This window comes from Myotis daubentonii, chromosome 20 (assembly GCF_963259705.1).
Source record: "Myotis daubentonii chromosome 20, mMyoDau2.1, whole genome shotgun sequence".
NCBI lineage: Eukaryota > Metazoa > Chordata > Mammalia > Chiroptera > Vespertilionidae > Myotis > Myotis daubentonii.
In genome coordinates this window covers 16,583,890-16,602,074 of record NC_081859.1, presented here as the reverse complement: position 1 = coordinate 16,602,074, position 18,185 = coordinate 16,583,890, and the positions used below count along the sequence as shown (strand labels likewise).

The following is an 18,185-nucleotide window of genomic DNA, read 5'->3' as shown; positions in this document are numbered from 1 at the left end:
AGGCCCCAGACCTCACCTAAGGGTGATCAGCCCCTCACTCTGCCCCAGGAGGAGCCCATGTGGGCAGTTAACCATTTGCCTCTTACTGACATGGCTGCACCTGGAGGTTTAGGGTCTGACCCCACAATGGCTGCCCCTGGGTGTGGTCGGGAGGGAGACACAGCTCCCAGGGTGTCTCAGAAGGAGGCAGGAAGGAGGCCCAGTGATGGGGCCTGTCACAGCCCAGCTGGGCCCTGTTCCCCATGTGTCTCAGAACCTGGTCCCAGGGGACTCATCCCAACAGCTGTCCCACTTCCCATATAGAATCCACTTGGATCCTGAAAACTTACTGAAGGAGACTTGGTCCCCACCCACCTCTGCTGTGCCTCCAGGCTCCACAGACACCACCCCATCCTCACCCTCTGTCCTCTTCCACCCACATTCTCACCCCAGCAAGTCTGCACAGGACGTCCCATGTGGCTGCGTTCTGCCCTCTCCTTCCTGCATGGTAGGTTTTGCCTTAAAGGCACCCCCATGCTATCTCCTCATGCCCATCTCCTGTGCCAGTCCCTCCCTTAGATGCCAGGGCCAGGGATTCTCAGGGGGCATGAAGCCAGCCTCAGCCACCCTGCTGAGCCCACGTGCAGTGCCCATGTGTGATGTCAGGCCATGCGGCCCCATCTCTGACAGGTGGAAACACAGCTGGCCACTGACCTCAGAGTACCTCCAATCACTCACACCTGTGCTGAGGGAACCTCCTGAGGGTCAGTGAGCTGCAGAGCATCATGGGGGACAAGCCCGTGGCCACTGGGGTCAGAGGACAGACAGGGGAGGGCTGGTGCCTGGTAACCTTTAATGTTGCCACTGTCCCACTGACCAGAGCCCAGGTACACAGGGAGCTCTTTGATTCCTAAAAGTTCAGGAAGTGCCTGGACAGTCAGGCTCAGGTGTTGAACATCGACCTATAAACCAGGAGGTCACTGTTGCATTCCCAGACAGTGTACATGCCCAGGATGCAGGAAACATCACCAGTGAGGGGCATGCAGGAGGCAGCCAATCAATGATTCTCTGTCATCATTGATGTTTCTATCTCTATCTCCCTCTCCCTTCCTCTCTAAAATCAATAAGAAAAATACTTTAATAAATAAATAAATACATTAAAATGTTTCAAGTTGGATTCCTTGTAGAATCATATATGTGAGGCAACTAACTGATCAATATTTTTCTCTCACATCAATGTTTCTCTCTGTCACATTTCCTTTCCCTCTAAAAGTCAATAAAATATCCTCAAAGAATCATTTAAAAAAGGAAGATCTATATCTATATAACTATCTATATCTACCAGTATATCTATATCTATATCTATATCTATATCTATATCTATATCTATATCTATATCTATATCTATATCTATATCTATATAACTATCTATATCTAGATCTAGATCTATATCTAGATCTGTATCTGTATCTGTATCTGTATCTATCTATCAATATCCCTCCATGAAGAGGCACATTGATTTGATCCCTAAGGATTCACTGATTGTTTCCACATCCTACTTCTTGACCACCTCCTGAAGCACATCTCCTGCTGTGGAAGAAGAGGTCCCTGGGCACTGTGACCAGGACCCCAAGGAGGGCCTGGTTCTCTGAGGGCACAGTCAGCACCTCCTTCCAAGAGAAGCCCCGGAGGCCGGGACTTCTCCTCACCTCTTACCCTTTGTGCAGACACTTCTCATATGTTAAGGACCACATGGTGACCACAGACACACAGTTGGCGTCCACTTAAAATCAGGGCCTCCTCACCCTTGAGAATATTTTCTGCGTAAATGCATGTTCTCGCTGCCTCCCACAATCACATGAAGAGTACAACTAAAATAGAGAACAGCCATCATTCCAGACTAGGGAGGTAAAGAAGAAAGCACATGGAGACTGGTAGGAAGGGCAGAGGTGGAGAACAAGCTAGCCATACACCCACATGTGGTGTGTGCTTAATCAGGGTGGGATATCTCAGCTGTGGGGATCTCTTGTGAGAAGCAAAGGTTCCCAGCCCCACACAAGACCCCAACCCAAAGGTTCCAGAACTGGAAACAGAAGTCCTCAGAACTTCAGGTTGTAAAAACCAGAAACAATTATCACTGAGTGACATGGAGGCAGCTTGAGACCCAGGCTGCTCCTCTTACAGGGCCAGCACAGGAACCTACAGGGTCCAACTTCCTCTGAGCTCCATCTGTAGGTGGTAAAATTGGGGGAATCCAGGGACATACAGAGAAGAACTGGGTTGTCTGGCATTTAGGGCAGGAACTTGGGGTGGCTTTCTCCCAAGACAGGGCTGCTCCTAGGGAGTCATTGTTTCTGTGCTGGGACCTCCCCCATCACATAGCTGCCTCAAAGCCATGTCTGAGGTTCCATCAGTGTGGCTCACACAGTTTGCTCTTCCCTGGTGATTCCCTGAGAACTCACCCCATCCACATTGCAGCCCCACCCAAGCAGTTTGCAGCAGCTTTTCTGTATGAATGGCTTCTCCTGTCTCAGGCTTCAGAGTCTCCTAAAATATCTCAAACAAGCAGCAGCTGGCATCAGCGTGCCCCAAACCTATCAATAAGAGGCCCAAGACCTGGCACTGGCACCAGCCTGACTTGCTTCACAACTTGTCCTCACCTTGGCACTTCCAAGCCCAATACAAATAGCACCCACCTGCAGATCCCCCTGTAGTTCCTGGTTGGTGGCCCTAGACAGTGACTGACTTTGCACTTCCAGGAGGCCCTAGAGCTAGTTCAACTGGTGGACTCCTTCAGACCAGACCAGATTACAACTCCACACATCCAGAAGGAGGAGAAGGAGGAAGAGGAGAAGGAGGAAAATAAAGAAGAGGAAGGAGGACAAGAAGAAGAAGAAGAAGAAGAAGAAGAAGAAGAAGAAGAAGAAGAAGAAGAAGAAGAAGAAGAAGAAGAAATAATAATGAACAAGGCCCTTCCGGTTTTTCTCAGTGGATAGCGCATTGGCCTGCTGACTGAAAGGTTTCACATTTGATTCCAGTTGGGGGCACATGCCAGAGTTGTGGGTTTTGTCCCCAGTGGGGGGGGGGGGCATGCAGAAGGTGGCTGCCCAGAGATTCTATATAATCATTGATTTTTCTATTTCTCTCTTCCTCTCCCTTCCTCTCAGAGATTAATAAAAATATAAAAAAAATAAGAAAATAATGGCAATACATACCTATCAATAACTGAATCTAAGAACCAAAAAAACGAACATTGTATCTAATGAACAAAATAAACTGATGAATAAAATACAACCTGAGGCATGAAAAGATGGAACAGATTGACATATCTCAGAGGGAAAGGCGAAGAGAAAGGTGTAAAGTGATTAACCCAAGAACATATATGCACATATGCATTACCTATGGACCCAGAGAGGACGGTGGTGAAGTCCTCAGGGTGAAATAGGAATGTGGTGGAGGGGTAATATGGGGGCTAAAAGTGAGACATCAGTAATACTCTCAATAGTAAAGATTTTTAAAATTAGATAAGGAAAATCAATATCAAGCAGAAAGAATTAAAAATAAAAATGAACCAAAATTAATGAAATCAAAACAGAAAATGATAGAGAAAATGAATGATACCAACAGCTGAATCTTCGAAAAGGTCAATAAAACTAATCAAATGCTAACAAGACTGGCAATGAGACAAATAACCAATATCAGAAATTAATTAATTAATACACATTCCCCAGTGCATTCTTATGAGACTGGCATTCTTTGTGCAGTCAATACAAATAAATAGTAAACTGCACACTGAAATCTGTTAACATATGTACTAAAATCTTTAACAAAATATTAGCAAAGCTTACCAGCAATATAAGAAAATTGCACTGCAACAGGAGAAAGCAGGAATTATCACAATTCAAAGCTGATTCAATATTTTTAAAAATATTTTTACTGATTACAGAGAGGAAGAAAGAGGGAGAGAGAGTTAGAAACCTCAAAGATGAGAGAGAATCATTGATCATCTACTTCCTGAATGTGCCCTACTGGGGATATAGCCCCCAACCCAGGCATATGATGTTGAACACAATCAAACCTGGGACCCTTCAGTCTGCAGTCCAACGTTCTATCCACTGAGCCCAACCAGCTAGGGTAAGCTGATTCAATATTTTAAAATTAATCAGTTGATTCCAGCAGGTCAACTGTGTAAGAAGAAAATTCACATGGTCGTATAAATTGATACAAAAATGTGTGTGACAAAGCACAGCAATCATTCATAATAAAAACGCTTAGTGAATTTGGGATAAAAGGGCACTTCCTCAAACTGATCATGGGACTCCTGTAGCTACTATCATATTTCATTGTGGAAAGTTAAATGATTCCCCCTCAGATGGGGCCAAAGTAAAAATGGTCCACCCTTACCACTTATATTCAACATTGTACTTGATGTTTTAACAAGTGAAATAAGACAAGAAAAATACATTGGAGACATTAAAATGTGAACAAAAGACACGAGGTGCCCTTACTTGCATGTGACATATTTATCTAAGAAAAAAATCAAAAAGAATCAACTCCAAAATGTCCTAGAATTAATTTGTGATTTTAGCAAAATCATGGGTAAATACACAAAAATGATACTATTTCTATACACTAGGCATGTGTAAATGGAACCCAAAAGTAAATATAGTCTGGCCGGTGAGGCTCAGTGGTTGACAATCAACCTAATAACCAGGAGGTCATGGGTAGATACCTGGTCAGGGCATATGCCAGGGTTGGGGGCTTGGTCTCCTGTGTGGGGTAAGCAGGTGGCAGTCAATCAATCAATGAGTCTCTCTTATCATTTATGTTTCTATGTCTCTCTCCCTCTCCCTTTCCCTCTGAAATCATATATATATATATATATATATATATATATATATATATATATATCCTGCAATAATCTCCCAAGAGATTAAATATTTAGGTATAAATCTAACAAAACCTAAAATTTACCAAATTCTAATATGTATGTATAAATCTAACAAAACCTAAAATTTACCAAATTCTAAGAAAATAATCCAAAGAAGCCCTAAACAACTGGAGACTTAGACTGGAAGAAGCAGTGAATATTTCCCCACAAAGTGACTTGCAGATTTCACAGAATATCAGTCGAAATCTCGGCACAGACTTTACAGATATGGACAAACTGATTTTTCAATTGATATGGACAAAGGACAAAGGAAGGGAAACATCTAAGCAATATTGAGAAAGGAAACATAGTGAATCACTTGCCCAATATTAAGAGTTATCATAACTGCAGTGGTGTTGCCAGTGTGGGGCTGGCAAAACAGCAGATAAGGGGAGAGAACTGAGTTCTTGTGGGAAACTATCCACAGAAACACAGCTTTCACAGAAGTGCAGCCTCAGGAGGAACTTGGCAGCACCATTGTCACCCAGAGTTCACCCTAAATCCCCTGGTGACTGGAGGGGCCTCCTGTGTTTGCTCATTGACCTGATCCCAGGGAACATGAGACCTCCAGCCTCTTTAGGACAGGAAGTAGGTTTGCCCCTGGGAGCCTGGAGCCCCCTGGGGTCTTGCTGCCCCTTTCCTCCCACAGAAGTGGGGAGAGGGTGCTCCCTACTGGTCACACTCCAGAGATGGTTCCAGGTCCCCAGAAATCACGCTGGGGTGTAAAGTGGGGGAAGTGCTCAGTGAGCTTTTAAACTGACATTGAAACTGGCATGAATGTTAAAGGTAACGGTGGGAGAAAATCCCTCTCTCTTCCTGGCACCTGGGAAAATGGACTTTTCCCTAATGTAGGTTTGTGTTTCCCTCAGGCCTCATGGGGCCCTGACCGACTGGCTTCAGGTGGGTCCCCCACAGCAAGGCCCAGTGTCAGCCTGCAGGAGAGGGGGTCTGGATGGTTCTTTCTCATTAAGTTTCTGGAGAGAAGTTCCAGCCCAGCTCCCATGCACCCCTGTACCCTGGCACCTGGGGCTGCCCTTCTGGGGGCCTCTCCCTCCTAGTTCCCCTCCTCCCAGCAACACAGACAACCCCCAGGTCTGTTGGTCCACCTGGCAGGACCCTAGCTGCGTGCATGCAGTGCAGGAGCCTCCACAGTGTTAACTAGACATGGTGGGAGGGTCCTTAGCCCATAGGGCTCAGTGGATAGAGCATCAGCCTGCGGAATGAAGGGTCCTGGGTTCAATTCCCATCATGGGCACGTACATCTGTTGTAATATTCATCCCTGCCAGCAAGAGGCAAATACTCAATGTGTCTCTATCAGCTCTCTCCCTCTCCCCCCACCTTCCAGGATCTCTAAAAATAAACAGGAAAATATCCTCAGGTGAGAATTAACAAAACCAACCAAGTAAAGGAATCTTTTTTCTTTTTCTTTTTTAATTGAAAGAAAGAAATGGTAACAGGTAACCCCAGAAACTGGCAGGTGTTGCTCACTGGTTGAGAATAGACCTATGAACCATGAGGTCAAGGTTGGATTCCTGGTCAGAGCACATGCTTGGAACCCCAGTGGGGGTGTGCCAGAGGCAGCCGATGGAGGAGTCTCTCTCATCATTGATGTTTCTGTCTCCATCTTCCCTGCTTTCCTCTCTAAAATAAATAAAAATATATTTTAAAATAATAATAATAAACACCAATCAGAAAGTATATATACACCCATATGTTCATAGCAGCACAATTCACCATAGCTAAGATCTGGAAACAGCCTAAGTGCCCATCAGTAGATGAATGGATTAGAAAACTGTGGTACATCTACACGATGGAATACTATGCTGCTGTAAAAAAGAAGGAACTCTTACCATTTGCAATGGCATGGATGGAACTGAAGAGCATTATGCTAAGTGAAATAAGCCAGTCAATGAAGGAAAAATACCACATGATCTCACTCATTCATGGATAATAAAGACCATTATAAACTTAAGAACAATAATAGATACTGAGGTAGAGCTGCCTCAAACAGATTGTCAAACTGCAGCAGGAAGGCCCGGGAGGGTTTGGGGGCAGGAGGGAAGGGGGTAAGAGATCAACGGAAGGACTTGTATGCATGCATATAAGCATAACCAATGGACATAAGACACTGGGGGGTAGGGGAGGCCAGGGGATTGTCAAGGGCGGGGGGAAAAAGGACACATATGTAATACCTTTTGTAATACTTTAAGCAATAAAACAATAAAAAAATAAAATAATAATAATAATAAATGAAAAGAAAGAGAGAAGTAAGGCTTTGTGGTGTTTGACCTGCATATGCCCTACTCCCTCCCCAGCGTGATTGCACTTTCCAAGTGGTGGTGGCAGCCTTCCCAGAAGGAACAAGCTGACCACAGAGCCAGATTCCCGTGTCCATCAGTCCTCACCTGGCCACTCTCCTCCAAGAAAGGAAGTGCTCACCTGCCCCCAAGGACGACTTGGTGCCTCAACGTTCTACCCAGGATTTTGCTCCCAAGAACAAACATATTCATTTTTTTAGCATTTTCTATCCTCATCCAAGGATATTTTTTCCATTGCTTTTCAGAGAGAGAGTAGAAGGGAGGGAGGGGAAGAGAGAACAATTGATGTGAGAGAAACAGATCAACTGGTTGCTTCTTACATGTGCCCTACCAGGGCAAGGGCCAGGGAGGAGCTTGCAACTAAGGTCCGTGCCTTTGACCAGAATCGAACCTGAGACTCTTTGGTTCACAGGTCAACACTATATCCCACTGAGCCAAACCAGCCAGGGCCAGGACTCCATTTTTTAAAATGATTAATTTATTTTTATTATTTTGTAAATTGAAAGTATCATTCTGTCCCCTTTTTTCCAGCATTGACTTCCTCCAGCTCACCCCCACCACCTGTCAGGGATCCATTTTTAAGTGATGGAAATTCTCCCACTTTGAGAGGCTGGGAAACAGGACTTTTGCCTAGGAACAGACAGGAACCTGAGTGAAATGTGTGGTTTCAGGCAGACAGGTGTGAGCTGTGACAGGGACAGCAGGTTTGAGACAGTCTGTGGCCACAGCGTCCAGCCCATCCTCTCCTGCCTCATCACTTGTATATGTTAGAGTTTTGTGGAAGATCTGACTGGCGGAAACAACATGGAGAATCTTTCAGTCTCAAAATAAAAGCATCATTCCAATGCAAATTCTTATTCCCAAATCCAAGAAAGGCAACATGGCCCACGGCGGGTGAAGGAGAGTGAGAGGAAGCCCAACCACCCACCCCTGGGTCCTCATCCAAACCCCAAGGATGGAGGACTCTCAAACCTGGAGGCTGCCCCCAAATGCATGGGATCAGGTTGACTGGTCTCGGGAAAGGGGGGGTGGGTCAGGATGGTACACCTTGTGGTCAGCATCCTTGAGTCCTTTCCATCTGGGGTCACCACGAGGATGACAAGGTCTGGCATGCAGCCCAGGGTCCCAGCTGCACCCTTATATCCAGACACCATGCAAATGGGGCTCTCTTCCTGCTCATAAAAGAGGGCCCTGCCCCGGATCCTGGGGAGACACCCAGAACCCAAGTGCCTGAGACAGGACCCCAGAGGCTCCACCATGAACTTGTTGCCAAGCTGCATTTTCCTCCTGATCATTTTTCAAGGTCATTCTCAGGAGTGGGGAGCACTGAGCCCTGTGCTTGTTTGTGCTTCAATGGGATTCTAAGTCCACTTTGTGTCCCTGTATTTGCAGGTGTCCAGTGTGAGGTGCAGCTGGTGCAGCAGTCTGGAGGAGGCTTGGTGCAGCCTGGGGTGTCTCTGATACTCTCCTGTGCAGCTTCTGGATTCACCTTTAATAGCTCCTGGATGAGCTGGGTCCACCAGGCTCTAGGGTTAGGGGCTGGAGTGGCTTGGTGAAATTAATCCTGACGGAAGTACCACAAACTATGCCAATGCGGTGAAGGGCCGATTCACCATCTCCAGGGACAACGCCAAGAACACACTGTATCTGCAAATGAACAGCCTGAGAACCACCGACACTGCCCTGTATTACTGTGGGACACACAGTAAGGGGAAGTCAGTGTGAGCCCAGACACAAACCTCCCTGAGGGAGGCAGCAGGGCTGGGCTGCAGGGGGTGTCCAGGACACCAGGAGGCGCTCAAGACCAGTACAGTACCCAGAACAGGAACAGGTGAAGAGTTAAGCAAAGACACAATTTCCTGTTCTGCCTTAAATTAACTTTGCTCCCAGGCTCAGCCACAGAGCTCACAGAAAGCCCTTTCCTATGTCTAGGTTTAGGGATTGTATTTGTGAATAAAAAAGGAGGCTCTCTCGTAAATCTGACAAAATTCAGTGACTGAAGAGAGAATCAGATCTCAAATTCCTATCTGGTTGAGGACTAACAAAGTCAATTAAAAAATAAAGTAACCTTATTTTAATAAAACAGGGCAGGAAGGAAATGGTAGGAGGAGACCCCGTCTTAGTACTGTTAACATAAAAAACACATTCAAATCTAAAGAATTTTTGTGAGTGTATTTCAGCCAAACTGTTGACTAATGCCAGGATGCAGAACCTCAACAGACTGAGATAATGCTCCTGAGAATGGCAGGTTTTCCTGTATTTTATACATTGCAATCCAAGGAGGGATGGAAGTGGGTTACATGAAATCCATTGGTGATAGACTAGAGAGGTGGGAGAAAGCAAGGCCAGGAAACATCTGGGATTGGATAAAAAGTAAAATGAGAGACACAGGCTTAGGCTGGTGCAGGAACAATTAACATGATAATGAAGGAATTTGTGGTATCTATCCTGGGGCTCAGGCACATTAGGCTGTGCCCTAAGGGGTCTGGAGAAAGGGAAATCACAAGTTACCCAGACATTGTAAGTGTATCTTATTATAGACTAGGGACCCGGTGCACAAAATTCGTGCACTGGGTGTGTGTGGGGAGGGGAGTGTCCCTCAGCCCAGCCTGCCCCCTCTCACATACTGGGAGCCCTCAGGCGTTGACCCCCATCACCCTCCAATCGCAGGATTGGCCCCTTGTCCAGGCCTGATGCCTCGGCCAGAGGCGTAGACCCCCATCACCCTCCAATCGCCTGTCGGCCCCTTGCCCAGGCCTGACGCCTCTGCCAGAGGTGTCAGACTTGGACAGGGGACCCCCATCTCCCCCCGATCACTGGTTCTGGCCCCCGCTCAGGCCTGAGGCCTCTGGCCCAGGAATCATGCCTGGGCACGGGACCCCCATCTCCCTCTGATCGCTTGCTCCACCCCCCGCCCAAGCCTGATGCCTCTGACCCAGGCTTCAGGCCTGGGCAAAGGGACCATCATATCCCCCCAATCCCCGGCTCCGCCCCCCACCCAGGCCTGATGCCTCGGCCAGAGGAGTTGACCCTCATCACCCTCCGATCACCAATCACTGGGTTGGCCCCTTGACCAGGCCTGAGCCCTCCGGCAGAGGTGTCAGGCCTGGGCAGGGGACCCCCAGCTCCCCGCAGTTGCAGGCTCCACCCCTGCCCAGGCCTAACGCCTTTGGCCTAGGCGTCCGGCCCGGTCAGCGGGGACCCGCAGCTGCAGCGGCCCCGCGATCGTGGGCTCCGCTTTAGGCCAAGGCAAGGGACCCCTAGCTCCCGGGACTGCCAGCTTCGACCATGCCCAGCTCTCATCGCTGGCTCCACCCCTACTTCCTGCTATCACTGGCCAGGGTGGCAAAGGCACCTGATTCTCCGATCATGGCTGGGGGGCAGGGCAAAGGCGGCCCCAGGGCCGCCTTTGCCCTGCCCCCCAGCTCTTAGCTCCCCCCTGGGTTTCCGATCACTGTCAGTGGCAGGGGGCTTCTTCCTGCTTTCCCTTTCGCCTCCCTGCATTGTGCCTACATATGCAAATTAACCGCCATCTTGTTGGCAGTTAACTGCCAATCTTAGTTGGCAGTTAACTGCCAATCATAGTTGGCAGTTAACTGCCAATCATAGTTGGCAGTTAACTGCCAATCATAGTTGGCAGTTAATTTGCATATAGCCCTGATTAGCCAATGAAAAGGGTATCGTTGTACGCCAATTACCATTTTTCTCTTTTATTAGATAGGATGCAAAAAGACAAATCGGCTCAGTTAAGGTCAAGGTTGACTTTGTCAGTGAAGATACCAGCCTAGGACTTAACTACCCACCATAACTGCTTTTAGTTCAAGTTTAATTTCAGACCATCCTTTGTGGTGACTTTAGGTCTCTGAGTTTGCAGGCCTTCCCTGAGCTGTCAAGTTAGCATGTGGCCCCTTTCATCCACAGTTCCAAGTCCAGGGAGGACCCTGTGCATGTTCCACTGGGAATGATGATAGAGCTCAGACACATCTCAGTTTTTTTTTGTTTTTGTTTTGTTTTGTTTTATTTTGTTGTTTGTTTGTTTTCTATCAGTATGTTTCTTTTCTTTTTATTGCTTGAAGTATTACAAAGAGTATTACATATGTTTCCTTCCCCCCCTTGACATTCCCACAGCCTCCCCTACCCCCCAATGTCTTATGTCTATTGGTTATGTTTATATGCATGCATACAAGTCCTTCAGTTGACCTCTTACCCGACCTCCCGCCCCCAAACCCTCCCCACCCTTCCCACTGTAGTTTGACAGTCTGTTTGATGCTGCTCTGCCTCTGTATTTTTGTTCATCAGTTTATAATGGTCTTTATTATCCATAAATGAGTGAGATTATGTGGTATGTTTTTTTCATTTACTGGCTTATTTCACTTAGCATAATGCTCTCCAGTTCCATCTATGCTGTTGCAAATGGTAAGAATTCCTTCTTTTTTACAGCAGCATAGTATTCCATCGTGTAGATGTACCACAGTTTTCTAATACATTCATCTGCTGATGGGCACTTAGGCTGTTTCCAGATCTTTGCTATGGTAAATTGTGCTGCTATGAACATATGGGTGCATATATCCTTTCTGAATGGTGTTTCTGCTTTCTTGGGATATATTCCTAGTAGTGGGATCACTGGTTCAAATGGGAGTTCCATTTTTAGTTTTTTGAGGAAACTCCATACTGTCTTCCATAGTGGCTGCACCAGTCTGCATTCCCACCAGCAGTGCACGAGTGTTTCCTTTTCTCCGCATCCTCTCCAGTACTTGTTGTTTGTTGATTTGTTGATGATAGCCATTCTGATAGGTGTGAAATGATACCTCATTGTTGTTTTGATTTGCATCCCTCAGATGATTAGTGACTTTGAGCATGATTTCATATGTCTCTTGGCTTTCTGAATTTCCTCTTTTGAAAAGTGTCTATTTAGGTCCTTTGCCCATTTTTAAATTGTATTGTTTATCTTCCTTTTGTTAAGTTGTATGAGTTCCCTATAAATGTTGGAGATTAGGCCCTTATCAGATATGACATTGGCAAATATATTCTCCCATGCAGTGGTCTTTCTTGTTGTTTCTTTTGCTGTGCAGAAGCTTTTTATTTTGATGTAGTCCCATTTGTTTATTTTCTCTTTAGTTTCTAGTGCCCTAGGAGCTGTATTGGTGAAGAAATTGCTTCGGCATATGTCTGAGATTTTGTTGCCTTTGGATTACTCTAGTATTTTTATGGTTTCCCTTCGTACATTTAAGTCCTTTATCCATTTTGAGTTTATTTTTGTGTATGGTGTAAGTTGGTGGTCTAGTTTCATTTTTTTGCATACATCTGTCCAATTCGCCCAACACCATTTATTGAAGAGACTGTCTTTTTTTAAAATATATTTTATTGATTTTTTACAGACAGGAATGGAAAAGGATAGAGAGTTAGAAACATCCATGAGAGAGAAACATCCATCAGCTGCCTCCTGCACACCCCCTACTGGAGTTATGCCCTCAACCAAGGCACATGACCTTGACCACAATTGAACCTGGGGCTCTTCAGTCCACAGGCCAACACTGTAGCTACTGAGGCAAACTGGTCAGGGCGAAGAGACTGTCTTGACTCCATTGTATGTTCTCGCCTCCTTTGTCAAATATTAATTGAGCATATTGGTTCGGGTCGATTTCTGGGTTCTCTATTCTATTCCATTGATCTATATGTCTGTTCTTGTGCCAGTACCAGGCAGTTTTGAGAACAGTGGCTTTGTAATACAGCTTGATATCAGGTGTTGAGATCCCACCTACTTTGTTCTTCTTTCTCAGGATCTCTGCAGCTGTTCAGGGCCTTTTTAAATTCCAGATGAATTTTTGGAGAGTTCATTCTAAATCTGTGAAATATTCCGTTGGTATTTTAATTGGAAGTGTGTTGAATTTATAGATTGCTTTGGGTAGTACGGACATTTTAATGATGTTGATTCTACCAATCCATGAACATGGTATGTTCTTCCATCTGTTTATGTCTTCCTATATCTCTTTTTTCAACATCCTGTAGTTTTCTGTGTAGAGGTCTTTTACCTCTTTAGTTAAATTTATTCCTAAGTATCTTAATTTTTTGGTGTGATGGTAAATGGGATTGTTTTTTTTAGCCTCTCTTTCTGTAAGTTCACTATTGGTGTATAGAAATGCCATATATTTCTTGGCGTTAATTTTGTATCTTGCTACATTGCCGAATTCATTTATCAAGTCTAATAGTTTTTTGATGGAGTCTTTAGGGTTTTTTATGTATAATATCATGTCATCTGCGAATAAGGACAGATTTACTTCTTCTTTTCCAAGTTGGATTCCTTTTTATTTCTTCTTCTTGTCTAAGTACAATGGCTAGTACTTCCAGTACCTTGTCAAACATGAGTGATGAGAGTGGGCATCCCTGTCTTGCTCCTGTTCTTAGGGCAAATGGTTTTAGTTTTTGTCCATTGAGTATGATGTTGGCTGTGGGCCTGTCATATACAGCTTTTATTATGTTGAGGTATGATCCGTCTATTCCCTCCTTGCTGAGAGTTTTTTTATCAGAAATGGGTGTTGGATTTTGTCAAATGCTTTCTCTGCATCAATTGATATGACCATGTGTTATTTTCTTCTCGATTTATTTATGTGATATATCACGTTTATTGATTTGCGGATATTGTACCATCCTTGCATCCCTGGGATAAATCCTACTTGGTCATGGTGTATGATCTTTCTGATGTACTGCTGGATCCGATTTGCTAAGATTTTGTTGAGGATTTTGGCATCGAAGTTCATGAGGGATATTGGCCTGAATTCTCTTTCATTGTGTTGTCTTTACCTGGTTTTGGTATTAGGGTGATGCTGGCTTCATAGAATGAGCTTGAAAGTGTTCCTTCCTCTTGAATTTTTTGTAGTAGTCTGAGGAGGATAGGTTTTAGTTCTTCCTTGAATGTTTGGTAAAACTCCCTTGTGAAGCCATATGGCCCCGGGCTTTTGTTTGCTGGAAGCTTTTTGATTACTGCTTCAATTTCTTCCATAGTATTTGACCTATTGAGATTTTTAGATTCTTCTTGATTGAGTTTTGAAAGGTTGTATTTTTCTAGGAATATGTCCATGTCCTCCAGGTTGTCTAGTTTGTTGAAGTAGAGTTGTTCATAGTATTTTTTTTAACAATTATTTGTATTTCTGTAGGGTCTGCTGTTATTTCACCTCTGTCAATTCTGATTTTGTTTATTTGGGTCATCTCTCTTTGCTTCTTGGAGAGCCTGGCTAGAGGTTTATCAATCTCGTTTATCCTTTCAAAGAACCAGCTCTTGGTTTCATTGATTTTCTGTATTTTTTTTTTTTTTTGGTCTCTATGTCATTTACTTTTGCTCTGATCCTTATTATCTCCTTCCTTCTGCTCACTCTGGGGTTTTCTTGTTGCTCTCTTTCTAATTCTTTGAGTTGTAGAGTTAGATGATTCACTACCATTTTTTCTTGTTTTTTGAGATAGGCCTGTAGAGCTATAAATTTCCCTCTCAGGACTGCTTTCATTGTGTCCCATAGGTTTGGATTGTGGTGTTTTCATTGTCATTAGTTTCCAGGATGTTTTTATTTTTATTTTTTTTAAATATATTTTATTGATTTTTTACAGAGAGGAAGGGAGAGAGATAGAGAGCCAGAAACATCGATGAGAGAGAAACATCGATCAGCTGCCTCCTGCACATCTCCTACTGGGGATGTGCCCGCAACCCAGGTACATGCCCTTGACCGGAATCAAACCTGGGACTTTCAGTCCGCAGGCCGACGCTCTATCCACTGAGCCAAACCGGTTTCGGCATCCAGGATGTTTTTAATTTCTTCTTTGATCTCATTGGTAACCCAATCAGTATTTAATAACATGCTATTCAGCTTCCAAGTGTTTGAATGTTTTGGATTGTTTTTATTGGTTTATTTCTAATAATATGCCATTGTGGTCTGAGAAGATGCTTGGTATGATTTCAATCTTCTTGAATTTGGGGAGACTTTGCTTGTGACCCAATATGTGGTCTATTTTTTTTAAATGTCCCTAGTACACTAGAGAAGAATGTATATTCTGCAGCTATGGGGTGAAATGTTCTGAATATGTCAATTAAGTCCATCTGATCTAGTGAGTCATTTAGGATTGCTGTTTCTTTGCTGATTTTTTTGTCTAGAAGATTTATCAAGTGATGTCAGTGGTGTATTAAAGTCCCCTACTATGATTGTATTGTTGTCGATCTCTCCTTTGCTATCTTCCAGGAGTTTTTTAATGTATTTGGGTGCTCCTACATTGGGTAAATATATGTTTATCAGGGTTATATCCTCTTGTTGTATCAATCCCTTTAATATTATGAAGTGGCCTTCTTTATCTCTTGTTATGGCCTTTACTTTGAGGTCTATTTTGTCCGATATAAGTATTGCTACCCCTTCTTTTTTTTTTCATTTCCATTTGCCTGAAAGATATTTTTCCATCCCTTCACTTTCAGTCTCTATGAGTCCCTTATTCTGAGGTGTGTCTCTTGTAGACAGCAAATGTATGGGTCATATTTTTTATCCATTCAGCCACTCGATGTCTTTTGAATGGAGCATTTAGTCCATTTACGTTTAAAGTTATTATTGATAGGTATTTGTTTGTATACATTTTTATTTTTCTGCCTGTTTTCTTTCTTAGCTTCTTATTTCTTATTTTTACACCAGTCCCTTTAGCATTTCTTGCATTGCTGGCTTGGTGGTGATAAACTCCCTTAGCCTTTTTTTTTTTTTTTTTTTTTTTTTTTTTTGTCTGTGAAGCTTCTTATTTCCCATTCAACTTTGAATGATAGCTTTGCTGGAATGAGTATTCTTGGATTCAGTCCTTTGCTTTGCATCACTTTGTAAATTTCTGCCCGTTCTTTTCTGGCCTGATGTGTTCTTTTGAGAAATCATTGGATGATCTAGTGGGAGATCCCTTGTATGTAACTTTCTGTCTCTCTCTTGCAGCCTGTAAGATTCTTTTTCCTGAACATTGGCCATGGTAATTATGATGTGTCTTGGTGTGGGTCTTTTCAGGTTCATCTTGCTTGGGACTCTCTGTGCTTGTGTGACTTTTTTCTTCTCCACCTCAGGAAGTTTTCTGACATTATTTCTTCAAATAGGTTTTCTAATCCTTGTTCCTCTTCCTGTTGTTCTGAAACCCCTATTATTCGTATGTTGTTTCATTTCATGTTGTCCCATAGCTCACTTAGGCTCTCCTCCTGTCTTTTAATTTTTTTCTCCAATTGCAGTTCAGTTTGGGTGTGTTTTGATTCCCTGTCTTCTAATTCGCTAATTCAGTCCTCCGCTTCTCCTAGCCTACTTTTGAAACTTTCCATGGTGTTTTTTATTGCAGCTATATCACCCTTAATTTCTTCTTGATTCTTACATAAGTTATTGATTTTTTCATCCATTTCTTCTTGATTCTTACATACGTTGATTTTTTCCTCCCACCGGTTTATGCACTCTAGGACCCTTATTTTTTTTTATTATTGCTTAAAGTATTACAAAGGGTATTACATATGTATCCATTTTATCCCCCCGCCCTAGACAGTCCCCTAGCCTCCCCTATCACCCAGTGTCTTATGTCCATTGGTTATGCTTATATGCATGCATACAAGTCCTTTAGTTGATCTTTTACCCCCCTACCTCCTGCCCCCCAACCATCCCCGGCCTTCCCGCTGCAGTTTGACAATCTGTTTGAGGCAGCTCTGCCTCTGTATCTATTATTGTTCAAAAGTTTATAATGGTCTCTATTGTCCATGAATGAGTGAGATCATGTGGTATTTTTCCTTCATTGACTGGCTTATTTCACTTAGCATAATGCTCTCCAGTTCCATCCATGACGTTGCAAATGGTAAGAGTTCCTTCCTTTTTACAGCAGCATAGTATTCCATCGTGTAGATGTACCACAGTTTTCTAATCCATTCATCTACTGATGGGCACTTAGGCTGTTTCCAGATCTTAGCTATGGTGAATTGTGCTGCTATGAACATAGGGGTGCATATATCCTTTCTGATTGGTGTTTCTGGTTTCTTGGGATATATTCCTAGAAGTGGGATCACAGGGTCAAATGGGAGTTCCATTTTCAGTTTTTTAAGGAAACTCCATACTGTCTTCCATAGTGGCTGCACCAGTCTGCATTCCCACCAGCAGTGCACAAGTGTTCCTTTTTCTCCACATCCTCTCCAGCACTTGTCGTTTGTTGATTTGTTGATGATAGCCAGTCTGACAGGTGTGAGATGGTACCTCATTGCTGTTTTGATTTGCATCTCTCGGATGATTAGTGACTTTGAGCATGTTTTCATATGTCTCTTGGCTTTCTGGATGAAGGACCCTTATTTTGAATTCTTTTTCTGCCACATTTCATGCCTCTGTTTCACTTAGCCGCTTTTCTGGCGATTTCTCATTTTTTTTTCCTTTGGGGGTTTCTTTGTCTGCCCATTTTTGGTCTCACCCACTGATCTAGATATCGGGTCATGCAGGGGCTGCTCCTTGGGTGGCAGTGGTTCCTCGGGCTGCAGTTGCTCAAGTGGTCGCAGTAGTGGCTGCTTCTCAGTTGGCAGCAGCTCCTCTGCTGGGTGTTGTTCACAGCAGTGGTGTCTCCTCTGGTTGGTAGGTGAGGCTGCTCGCACAGCTGCTGTTCCTTGGACAGGGTTGGGTTGATCATGAGGCTGTTGCTCTTCAGGTGGGGACGGGCTGAGCATGGCTGCAGCTCCTTGGACAGGAGTGGGCTGTTCACGTGGCTTCTGCTCCTCGGATGGGCTCGGACTGCTCACGTGGCTGCTGCTTCTTGTATTGGGGGTGGCTGCATGCCGCTGCTATTCCTCAGATGGGGCAGGCTGGTCCTGAGGCTGCCACTCTTTGGACAGGGGCAGGTTGCTTACAGGGCTACTGCTCCTCATATGGGTGCAGGCTGCTTGCGTGGCTGCTGCTCCTCAGGTGGGGGTGAGCTGCACGTGTGCCTGCTGTTCCTCAGA

At 44.3% G+C, this 18,185-nt stretch overlaps 1 pseudogene; it reads left to right on the top strand.

The window, feature by feature from the left end:
* The first annotated feature begins 8,449 nt into the window (after positions 1-8,449).
* LOC132222655 (immunoglobulin heavy variable 3-7-like) overlaps positions 8,450-18,185 on the top strand; it is a 36,218-nt pseudogene continuing 26,482 nt past the window's right edge.